Below are 12,536 nucleotides of genomic sequence, written 5' to 3'. Positions count from 1 at the left end.
GAACAAAATTTCAGAGATTTAATATATTTAAGGGTTGTGTTAGAAATGTGGTATGTGTGTGTCTGTTGTTGATTCTTCTTTGTTTTTTTTTTTTGCAGTTGATAGGATTTGTTCAAGTGATGGTTGGGAACAGTGCACATAACAAAAAGGTAATTCAAATGTGTTGTTAATTTCAGTTTTGTATTTTGTGCATTTTTTTGGCATAAATAATGTGAATATGTTATTTGAAATATATTTCCCTGTTTGAAGTTCAACAAGAAATAAGACTAATCCAACCAAACACATTAGTCATTACAATTATATGGTGAATGAATCTTTTTTATGACATTTGGATGTTAAATTATTGGTTTATATTGGTTTTTGTAGATATGATTCTGGCGTAATTGTTCTAAAGACTATGGAGCTGTGGGATGGTGTCAAAAAGTTTGATGGTAATAACATGCTTGATTACACCAATGTAAGGACTTCAATGTTACATTGACTAAGGTGTTGATATATGTTGTTTATTTATTGGTTTTATTTTTGTCTACACCAATCTGTGTGGTGTGAGTGAGAATATGTCGTTGTGAAGTAACAACTTAAGTATATTCGACAACAATACATATGTCAATCGATACTAGATGGAGACAACAATAAAAGGTAACAAGTTCTTCGAGAATATGACTTATTAGTTTAGGAGTTAGAAGTTATTCATCAAACCTGTCCACAATTTGTACAAAAACACCTGTGGAAATCCCCACTTATTTCCACATGACTCCCACATGTAATTACGACAGATGGTTTGAGATTTTTCCATAGAGACTGAATGCAATCCACTATTTTTTTCTCATAATTATTCCATTGTAATATGTTTGGTCCATTTTATGTACATAGAACATTTTGCAACTGTCCATAATTTGTACAAAACCCTAACATAACTTTTCACTTATTTACACATGACTTCCTACATGTGTGTCACTACTGTTGTGATATATATATTTCTTCGTTAAGATTGAGTCTAATGGATTATTTTGTTGTTCGTAAGGACTCCAATGTAATTTTTATGGTCCATATTAGTTACATAGAGTATGGTATATGTTCATGTCAAACTTGTCCATTATTTGTACAAAAAACCTCAATGCAACTCCCTCGTTATTTCTCCATGGCTTCCCACATGTCTTTATGACATGATGTGAGATTTGTTTCGTACATATTACATGCAATCCACTTGTGTACATAAAACGGGTGTGTCATAATTTGAAACCTCTTCATAATTTGTACAAAAATCCCAGCACAACTTTCCACTTATTTCCACATGTCTCTTCACATGTGTGCCACTGCTGCTGTGATATATATATATATATATATATATATATATATATATATATATTCTTCTTTTTTGTTTTTTTTGTTAAGATTGAGTCCAACGAACTATTTTGTCATTCATAAGGACTCCAATGTCATTTTTATTGTCCATTTTAGGTACATAGAAGATGGTCTATGTTCATGTCAAGCCTGTGGAAATTTATGCAAAAACCTCAACGCAACTCCCCACTTATTTCCACTAGCTCCCCACATGTGTTTGACTACTGTTGTGATACTTTATTATTATTATTATTAAGACTTAGTCTTATGGACTATTTTGTTGTTCGTAAGTACTCCAATGTTATTTGTATGATCCATTTCAAGTACATACAACATGAAATGTTAATTTCAAGTACATGCAACTTCCCACTTATTTTCAGATGGCTCCCCACATGTGTTTATGGCAGTTGGTGTTGGATTATTTTTGTAAAGACTGAATGCAATCCTCTATTTTCTTCTTTAGAATTATTCTTGTGTAATTTGTACGATTCATTTTAGGTACATAGAAGATGGACTGTGATTATTTGACCTAACATGAATGGTTAATAAATTAAGTCTGTTAAATTTTGTTCAAAGACTAAAACATAAGTCCCCACTTAATTGCACTAGGGTTCCCACATCGATGTGACAGATGTTGTTCCCTTTTTTTGGGATACTAGTCAACCCATTTCATGACTTTGATTTCATAAGCATTCAAACAACTCCCAAACAACCAAACATTACACCCCACAACACACGCACAAACACGAAATCGTTGCCCAACAATCCAAACACATAGGCACGAATGCCCTAAAATTTTCTAAACCAATAAAGGAAAAACACGAATAACATATGCTTGAATCGGTGAACGAACACACTGAACAACCACCGAATGTTGTCGACAATGGACAATGTAAAGGAATCCAACACAAATCATGGTCAATTGCAAGAACGAAACGAAGAACAAAGTGCACTGGTAAACCACCGATCATCGTCGACAAACTAAACCCTAGGCGTTGCTTTTTTGTTCGCTGATGTTGCGAGACAATGTTTCTCTTTTCGTTGAATTCGCAGATCTCTCTACTAAAAGGATGAATCTTTGGCTTCTCTCTCCCGAAACCAATTTGGGGTTCGCTCTCATCAACTGGGTTCTCTAGTTTTCGCTCAAACATTTTGGGGCTCATCTTTCTTCATATGCTAATTTCAGTTTCCCTCCTTACCTTCCACACGTGTGCCCTTGCAAAGAAATAACAAAAAGAAAAATAAAAAAGCAAAAGTTAGTGGACACATCATTGGTGTAAAAACTCAGTAAAAATTTTGGAGTCAAAATAAAATTTTTGATCTATCTATGTATATTCCTCTTTTACTTTTAGATATGCCATTTTTTATTGGCATTTTAGTGTTTGCATAACCCATTGTTATTATGATGCCAACACTAGCTGAAAGACATGATGGATGTCTAATGCTTTCAAATGTCTATCCATTTCAGGAAGCCATTTTCCAAGCTCTCTCCAACAAATACTTTTCATTTTTGTGCCTATCTCAAACCCTCAAACAAACGTTTTTCATTTCTATGCCTATCTCAAACCCTATGGAGACTAAATAGGGTTCATCATGTGATCGTTGTCATTTTTTTTTGTTAAATTTTTATTGACCTTTTGATTATTGTTATTGTTTATTTTGAGTGCTTGATTACCATGTTTTATAAACTTGTTAGACCTTGGTTTGTGGTTGTTTTTGGAAAGCTATCTTCAAAAAGTCTTTTTGCTTTCTATGCCGATCTACGGAGCATAAATGGAGATTCATAGTTGTTTCGCTAAAGAAGATTGGAGGCTTCACCAAAGACAAATAGTAAGAAGATCTTTCTTGACCTATGTAAGGGAGAGTACTAAGGTAAAAAAATTGTTTCGTCCCTTGGCTAGGTAGTTTATATTTTTATTTATAACAAAAGATCATTACAAAGTCAAATATCTATTGCTAATATTTAGGAAATATCCTCTTTGAATTGGATCGATAAAAATTAAAACAGAATAACCACTAACAACCCCTAGCCTTCCTCCATACGCTTGGTAAAAAGAATTTGGGATGTCAGGCCTAGCACAATACTCGACCCATATCTTAAAGAACTACTTCGACCCATATCAGATTGCTGCATGATAGGTGTTTGTTGAGTCTTTTGTTAGAGTAGCTATGTTAAGGTTGACCCTTTCTTGGACGGTACAATAGTGCAATGGTTGTATTTGTTGGTTAAATTTCTATTGAGCTTTCATCAATTAAGATTTTACTGTTAATGTTTGCTTGGATTACTTCATTATCATGTTGTATCATTTTCTATATTTATTTGGATTGCTTGGATTGTGGTTGTTTTCTTAAGTTCATATGTTTTCTATATTTATTTCAAATTTCGGCTTAGAATGCAGAAATAGTTGTATTTGAGGTTCATATCTATTCTCGTATGGTCAGATCGGGTATTCAAAGTGGAGCCGAGGCCACAATGAGACATCGAATTAATGGATAGACTAGATCTCTCGGTTTACTCTCTATTTCTTCTCCTTGAATCTTGTGTCCTTTTCTTAGGGGTGTTTGGTGCCTTTATAATCGTATTCTCATTCGATTCTCTGATATTCCGGTCCCTAGGAGGTTGGGATGTTCGTGTCTTAGTGGGTAGACATGCCTCTGATCCTCTCGAGAGGGTGGTTTCATGCATTTTTAGATGGGTCAAACGTTGAAGAGTTGTAGGCGAGATTAGGGGCCTGTATCTGAGCATGGCCTAGGTGTGTTGTGGCCCAATGTGTTGAGCGGACCCAGTTTGGCCCAAACTGAACAAGACTTTACGCGTCAGGTTGGCCGGAACCCGCCAGGATGTACAATATCTTTTATTCAACTAAGTACTAATATTTGAACTTAATATTTTGGTTCACCTTTGATGATGTAAGGTTACAGGATTAAGATTTGTTTGGAATGTTTTAGATGTATGATATCTGTCGTAACCGGAATCGCGACGGGACGACGAACCGAAAAAAAATGTGGGTTTAAAAAGAGATTGGGAGTCGCCACCACAGTTATTTTTGGAAAACTATGGAAAATCATAAAATAAAGAAAGTCTACGAAAAACCAAATTTTGGATCCGGAAGTCGGTTACGCGTAGGGAAGGTGTTAGCACCCTACGCGCCCACCCAAAGACGGTACCTTTAATTAAAAATGCAAAGTCGATGTGCTTTTCAAAATGTTAATTTTCCCCCAAAAGAAATAATAAGACAAAAATGCTAAAAAGAAACAATTTTTTTTTTAATTTTTTGGGTCCGGCAAAGATTGACCTTGGTCCTACGTATTCTCATTAAAGATGAGAAATCAGGGTTACATAGTTCTTTAAAAGATATTTGAAAAATAGTTGAGAAAAAGATTTGATTTTTTAGAGGTAAACCTGACAAGGACTGGTCTTGCTCCTACGTATCTCACGGTGGAGAATCAAGGATCACATAATTCTTAAAAAGATATATTGTTTAAAAACGTTGATGATTTTATATTTTGAAATTTTATATATTTTTTTGGTGTTTTTTGAATTATTTGAAAACATGTGTCATACGATGTGAGCGATCGGATAGACATAGACACTAAAGTATAAAGAAAACCATTTTTGGTATTTTGAAAATGAGTGTCACAGGTGCGGGCGACCGAACAGACACAATAAAACAAAAGAGAACATCTTTCGTTTTTTAGATTTTTCTATTTTTTGTAATTTTTTATAATTTAAAATATTTTCATTTTTCTCTTTTTTAGAAAAAGAAAAAAAATTAATTAACAAAAAAAAAAGATAAAAGTAAAAAAACAATAGTAGGGTGATGAGTAATGTGGGAGGTGCAACGAATAATACATAATCACATGCCCAAAAATGAAAAAAAAATATATATAGGGGGTGCAGTTATCAGATATGGGAGGTGCACGCAGTAAGTAGGCGGGGTGTGTGAGGTAAATGTGAAACAAGTACGGCAGGGTGCGAGATTAGTAATTATGGAGGTGTATGAAGTGAAAACAGAGGTGCAGAGATTAAGAAAAATGGGGTGCGCAGAGATAAAAAATGGGGGGTGTGCAGAGATTAAGATGGGATGCACAAAGATAAAAAAACGGGGGTGCCCAGAGTAAAGATGGTCTTCCAGCCCAAATCCAACTTTATTTTCTTAAAAAAACAGAAACCCTAAAAGGGTTTATTTCTGTTTCTCTTTCTTCCGCAGCCGCCACACCACTATGCCACCACACCACCATGCCACGCCACCATGCCACCGCGCCACCGCTGGAGGTCCCGTCGGCGAGACCCGCAGCCGTCGACGCCAACCACCACCGGAGGCGTCGCCGGCGAGAACCCAAGTCCCCAAATCCTCGCGTTTCGTTTCTTCTCCCGCGCGAGACAGTGTCGTGACCACCACCACCGGAGCAACACCGTCGACACCACTCTTCACCACTGGTTTCGTCGACGTCGGGGCCTCCTTCTCCATCTGCGTCGCGTTTGGGACACCAACTCTAGGGCCAACTATCACGCCTCCAACTCCGTTAGAAGCTTCAACTCATCACCGGAAATACCGCCAACGATTCTTTTCCGTCTCTTGGTTTTACCGTTTCCAATGGCATTGAATGGAATGGGGTTTGGTTTTGGTTCTTGTGGTTGGGGCGTGATGGTCAAGCCGAGGGTGGAAGAAAGGGATTAAGGCGTTGAATGTTATTCGGTGATGGAAGTCCGTTAGTGACTCTTTGGAAGAAGATTGGGTCTCTGTTTTTGGGTCTCTGTTTTTACGCAGGTGAGCAACGAAGACAAGACAATAAATAAGAATTTTGTAGCGTTTATGATGGTGTTGTATGGTAGCCATTATTCGATTTAACGGAGAAGTAAGAAAAAATAAATAAAATAAAATAAAATAAAATTTGTGTTCTGTTTTTTATTGTTTTTACGCAGGTGCGATGGGAATAAACAAAATAAATAATAGATGTAACTATGCTCACCTCAAATCATCTTTCATCCATACATTCATGAACATCAATATCAATTCACGTTAACAGAAGCTTCAATCATACATCCATGAACATCAACAACAATATCAAGTCACGGTAACATAAGCAGGAGTTAAGAACACTTACAGTGAAAATAAAACTTAATGCATTAACAGCTTTGCTTCGGTTTTCAATTTTGACTCCTTCTCTGATTTCTAGTGCCTTCTCCCCTCTGTAGTAATCCAAAAAAACCCCTCCTTTCATGAATCTTCCCTTTTTACTATGTAACTATCTCCTGTACACTTTTCTCTACATTTTCCAATCTCGAAATTTGGGATAAGACTGAGAACAGATGTTGCTTCCTGCTCCTTCAGCCATCATGACCATGTTACAGGTCATTCCCAATACAAAACCATGATAGCATAGCAGCCATGGGTTTGATAGTTACCTCTACCTTTCTTTCCCTTTTTCCTTTTCTTTTTTTTTTCTTTTTGTTGTTGTTTTTTTGTTTTGTTGTTTATTTTTCTTTTTTTTATTAAACTAGAATGAGAGACGTAAAACAAAAATGGAGCTATAATAATAGAAAGAAAAATAATTTAATAATAAAAATAATAAGCCCAAATAAATAAATAAATAAAACAAAATTAAATTAAAAAAATAATAATAATAAAATAAACATAGATATTTATTTTTTCTCAAACTAAAACATTTTTTTACCCTTTTCTTTTCTTTTATTAATTATTTATTTATTATTCTCAATTGAACTTTAATTAATTAATTTTTTTGTTTATTATTTTTATCATTGTTACCCGGACGAAATTGGGTGTTGACAATATCTCATCACCGTCTTACAACTTAGACTGTTGTTCTATTTTGATGTTTCTATTTAACAGAAATATTTTGATGTTTTAGCTAATTGAAAGATTGTGCAATTCCATAATGCTTTGTTTTAGCTAGCTAAAACTACCAAACCTACAAAGTTAAGTTCACATTTTTTAAAAACACGAAATGAACAAAAATTTCTCAGAATTAAGAGCTTTAAAAAAAATTTAAACAAGAGCTTTATATTTTAAAAAATAAAATCTTGGAGCTATTATTTAAATATTTTTAGATGGAGATTATAGTTTGATATTTCTTTCATTGAAGTTGACTTTTATAAGTTCTTTTAAAATTGAGTAAAATTTCCAAGTGATCTTGTTCCAATTCTTTTTATTTTTGTATTGTTTGTCTAGTTACTAAAGTAATCAAGGTGTTTTTGTGTTCAATAGAAGTTCTTATGATAGAGTTTCATCAAGTTTTATGTTGAAGATCCTATAGAGTTTAATTTCTTATATATTGTATTGCTCCTTATTGTCCCAAACAACCATGTAAAACTTGAAATTGTAATTGTAATGCATTGGCTTAATCATGGTCATTAAGCAATTAGATGTAACTTTCTTATGGACAAACAATAACATCAGTGGAATCCCCTCAACAAAGTCTCTAACCTTGTGATATAGAAATGCAAGAATAAATGTGGTGTCAAATTCAAATGCAATGACTTGCACAAGATACAAAAAGCTTGTAATAATGCTTAACTATTTGGGTAATGTTGTGTTGTGTAACATCACGGTCAGATATTACTAAATTTAAATAAAAAAAAATAAAGTCACATTTAATTAAATGTCTTTCCCAAAATGAGGGACAATGAAAACCTTTATTAAATCTCTATTAAATTATAATCCACAAAATTTAAATATCACTACAAGTTCCAAGTCTGATAAATGTAAATGTTTACAAAATATCTTAAATCCATAAATAATAAAAACTTGGTAAAAACTTTTCTCAGCTAGCCTTCTCTCTGATGCTATGCCTCACCAGCACCACTTGCAACATCATTTGCTCCCGTGTAACGCATTAGACCAAATTGGTTAATAATGTTAACAAAAATTGGGACCTAATTGAACAAAAATAACAAATATAGGGACCAAATTGAATTTAGAACATTGACTTTGACACGTGGCATGCTACTGGGTTGACACGTGGACATTTAAAAAGAATTTAAAAAATATTTAAAAAATATTTTTAAAAAATTCAAAAAAAAAAAAAAAACCACGAAGTGACACGTGGCACACTCCTGGGTTGACACGTGCACATTTAAAAAAAATTAAAAAAAATTAAAAAAAATTAAAAAATAATAATAATAAAAAAAATAAAAAAATTCAAAAAAACCACGAAGTGACACGTGGCAGTCACTGTTCATGGCCGTTTGATTTAAACGATGTTAGTAAAAAAGGACCCAATTGAACAAAATTAACGAAAATTGGGACCTATTTGAACACAACCAAAATTAGGACTTATTTGAAAAAACATGACGAAAATTGGGACCAAAAAGGTATTTTAACCTTTAATTAATGTATGATTGGTGTCATTTACCTGAATTGTAACTTAATCTATATTCATAATTGTGTTGACTTTTTGTGAATTAGTTGATGACCTGTGGTATATATTTTGTAATGATTTTGTAGGAGTAATTTTTTTCCCATTTAATTTATGGATTAAGTTTAACATTATTCACAATTGTTAGAGATAATTTTACAGGACAATATTTGCTGTATTTTTGACATGGGTCGTAAACGACAAGAAAATTTTTCTCCACAAGTGTGTTATAAAAGCAAGAAGACAAAGAAGGAAGAGAAGGATGAACAAGTTATTTTTTAGGCCTTGTGTTAATTTCAATAGATTTTTTTTTTAATTTGAGTAAAAAAAAATTTCTTGTTTAAATATATGTAAGAATTGTTCATAATTGTGACACAAAATACATTGTTGAAGCCAACAATTTACTCAAACACAGTGACCATAGAAGAATCGAAGTTACACCTTTTAGGTGGTGTTTGGAGCTGGGGAAGGTGTTGGAAATAAACCCCCCCTTGATTATGGAAGTTTTCTATAGGTGGGTTCCTGATGGGGACTTCATTCGTGTTGGGCAGTAGTTGCTCTAGTTATCAATATATGATGTTTGTATTTGCTTATGTGTAAGTATGGTTGGTAAATATGTTGAGTTTGATAGTGATGTAAGTGGCTTAGTAGGTTCACTCTTTAACAAAAAACCAATTACAGCAGGAGACATAAGTGAGAAGATTAAGATCTATGTGGGTAGGGATGATGATGATGTGGATAGTGTGTGTAGGCTTTATTTGTTACTCTGTTTTTATGTGTTTTATTTTCCTAGGACCTCTAGGACTGTCTCAAATATGCCTTCCAAAATCTTAGACAAGCTGGACAACTTAAGTGACTTTAATTGGGCAGAATGTGTCAATACGTTTTTGGTTGGTGCTTTGAGTCGTGGATATAAGGTTGTACGAGAAAAGCAAAATTCTCGTAGCCTTAATATAGTCGGTTATGTTGTAGTTGTACAAGAAAATAATAATTTGAAGAGCTCTTTATTTTTTTTGTTAATGATTTGTATATGATATCCCATTTTCCATTGACATAACTATGGGCTGCTCGTCAACTTCAGTTAGAAGATGTACATGGGAAAAATCATTTTCCACAAATTTTGTAGTGGCCATTGGTAAAGATTAAGACCGTTAACATTGAGTCCATATTTGAAAAAGCAATGGTAATGCTGTTTGATAAATTGATCTTTTTATGCGTGTTTGATTTTTTTAAACTACTTTGAATATGTTTTTTATTTATCGCATGGTGTGTCTGATTGGTCCCTAAGTGAGGATGACATGAAGAATCCAATTGTTGTAAGTGCACTCCAGATTCAGGATGAAGACACTTTTAAATTTTCTTACAGGGGCGGTGATGCTCGTTCTGCAGAAAATGCAGCTTTACAAGTGAAATTCGAAAAGCATGAGATGCTTATTATGGAGATGAAGGCTGAAATCAGGAACTTGCGGCTGAGTACTTTGGAAGTGGTCATGCTGACCCTCCTACTCCTAAAGGTTATGATCTTAATGAAGTTGGCGGTTCTCCTTCTAAACAAAATAAGTATGAACAGGTAGAAGAAAAGAACGTCCATGGTGATTTGAATACAACAGTTGAAGCAGACCCTTGTGATGTTGTAGAAAAATTTAAGTTCAGTTGTGGGTTCTGGTTCGTAGCAGAATGAGTGTGAGGAAGCTCACGTTTCTCCTTCACAGACATGTGGTCATGAAGGAAATGATTTTATTGAAGTTGGGGGTTCTTCTTCTCACCAAAAGTAGTGTCAATATGCAGAAGAAAAGAATATCCATGATAATTTGAGAACATGGGCTGAATCTGACCATTGTCACGGTGAACAAAATATTTTGATAACATGGTAACTTCTGCCAGCTAAAACAATCGAATTTGAATCTTAATTTGAAAGTCATGGAATAAAATAATGATTCCAACTGTGTTTAGTCTATTTTGTTTGTAGCCAACAACTACATGTACAAAGAGAAAAGACTGATTGGCCGAGTAAATAGAGTAATATTCATTCCTTTGTTTACGGTAAGTGGAATTACTTTGATAATCATGTGGTAATTCAATTACTTTGATAACTAATTTGCTTGATGTTTTTAGGACATTTAAATTTCAACGGTCATTTGTTATTTATCTGTGTTTGCAACTGCAGAATTTGAAGCACCTATTGTGGCTTTTGGTGGGTGATAAGAACCAAGACAAAGCATCCTTTGAACTCCTCGTTGATGATCTTCTTCAGCAACCAAATTTGTAAAGATAACAAGTTCAATAATTAGACTTCCATGTTAGATTAATCTGTTGATGTGTATTAATATTGTCTTCTTGATATTCAGGCATGATTGTGGCATTTTGGTGTTAAAGTATCTTGAGAAGTGGGATGGATTTAAAAGATTTGATGGGAAAACTATGCCCCCTTATTCCTCTGTTAGTAGGCTAACCTTCAAATTAATTATATTGATGCAAAGATTATTTTAACCCATACCATTCTGATTTTTTTTTTTGCCATAGGAGGAGCTCCAACATTTCAAACAAGAATACGTCTGTGAATGGATTCTTGACCCTGAAATATCCATTGGGAGACCGTTCTTCAAAATTTTTAACCATTTGTATATAAGTAGAAGTTATAAGGCACTTTGTAGGAGTTGGTGCACATATGTTGTTTTATTTGAACTAGTGTGCTTTAACGTACAAAAAGTTGTTGTTTATATGCATTGACAATAATCCTTTTTGTAATTTTGCCTTCACAATTAATTTGAAGCACCCAAGTTATTATTAAAGTCCACAAAAATAGAATACCATGATTTAATTGTCTCAAACAGTTGAATCAAATTTTCAGACCTGTGGGTGAAATTAAATGGTGGTCATGTATAAAAAGTATAAGGTTGGTCATCACTTGAAATATCCTTGCTAATCACTTAAGATTTCTAGTGAACTTAGGAGATATGTTGTTTGTTAATTTTTTAAAAACTTATTGAAGATTGAAGCACCCGAGTTATTATTAACCTCCACAAAAATAGAATATCATGATTTAATTGTCTAAAATAGGTGAATCAAATTTTCATACCTGTGGGTGAAGTTAAATGTGGTCATGTACAAAAAGTATAAGGTAGGTCATCATTTAAAGTGTCTTTGCTAATCACCTAAGATTTCTAATGAACTTCAGAGATATGTTGTTTGTTAATTTTTTAAAATCTTAGTGAAGATTACCATAACTTTAATAAACCTTGAAGCCCACTTTTTCATCACTTTTTCAAGATTACTTAGGTAGGTACTTGAGGTATGTTTTTGCAATAAGGTTTAACCAAATAGGAAAATAATCTGCTTACGCAAACATAATTGAAAATGATAGTTATGGAAGCTTGTCAATGCAATTTCAGTGCATTTAAAGCACTCACTGATAAATTATAAAGATCAAAATAATGAAATAATACATTTTCCAAGTTCTTATTATGTGATGGATTCTGACAAATTAAGTGGTGAGTCATGAATAAAGTTTTTCACATACATCACTATAGTGAACAAAACCAGAGTAAGACTTAAAAACTATGAAACTATCCATAACTAAACATGTAATTAACAAACACAAATCCTAATACCAAAAGGTGTTTTGTAATGCCATGTTGATCATGCCTATTGATCCAAAAGTGGGTGTTGTTTGGAAATTATTTCCTGCACAAGATGAGGCATACTTTAATCAAAGTTAACATCATAATAAATTATAAGAAATAAATATAGCATATGTATATTTTACCTAAATATTTCTCCACTTCCACAAACACACTACAAAATATCTTGTT

At 33.5% G+C, this 12,536-nt stretch overlaps 1 long non-coding RNA gene across 1 annotated transcript; it reads left to right on the top strand.

Annotated features, from left to right (window-relative positions):
• Positions 1-832, top strand: LOC146888228 (uncharacterized). The gene is made up of 2 exons (XR_014990176.1): positions 1-149; positions 367-832. It is a non-coding gene; the product is annotated as an uncharacterized LOC146888228 (long non-coding RNA).
• The last annotated feature ends 11,704 nt before the right edge of the window (positions 833-12,536 follow it).

The sequence above is a fragment of the Vigna unguiculata genome, chromosome 2 (genome assembly GCF_037176805.1).
Source record: "Vigna unguiculata cultivar grain cowpea cultivar isolate G323 ecotype 2 chromosome 2, ASM3717680v1, whole genome shotgun sequence".
In the NCBI taxonomy this organism is placed as follows: domain Eukaryota; kingdom Viridiplantae; phylum Streptophyta; class Magnoliopsida; order Fabales; family Fabaceae; genus Vigna; species Vigna unguiculata.
The sequence above is the reverse complement of the archived record's forward strand: the minus strand, read 5'-3'. Positions and strand labels throughout refer to the sequence as shown.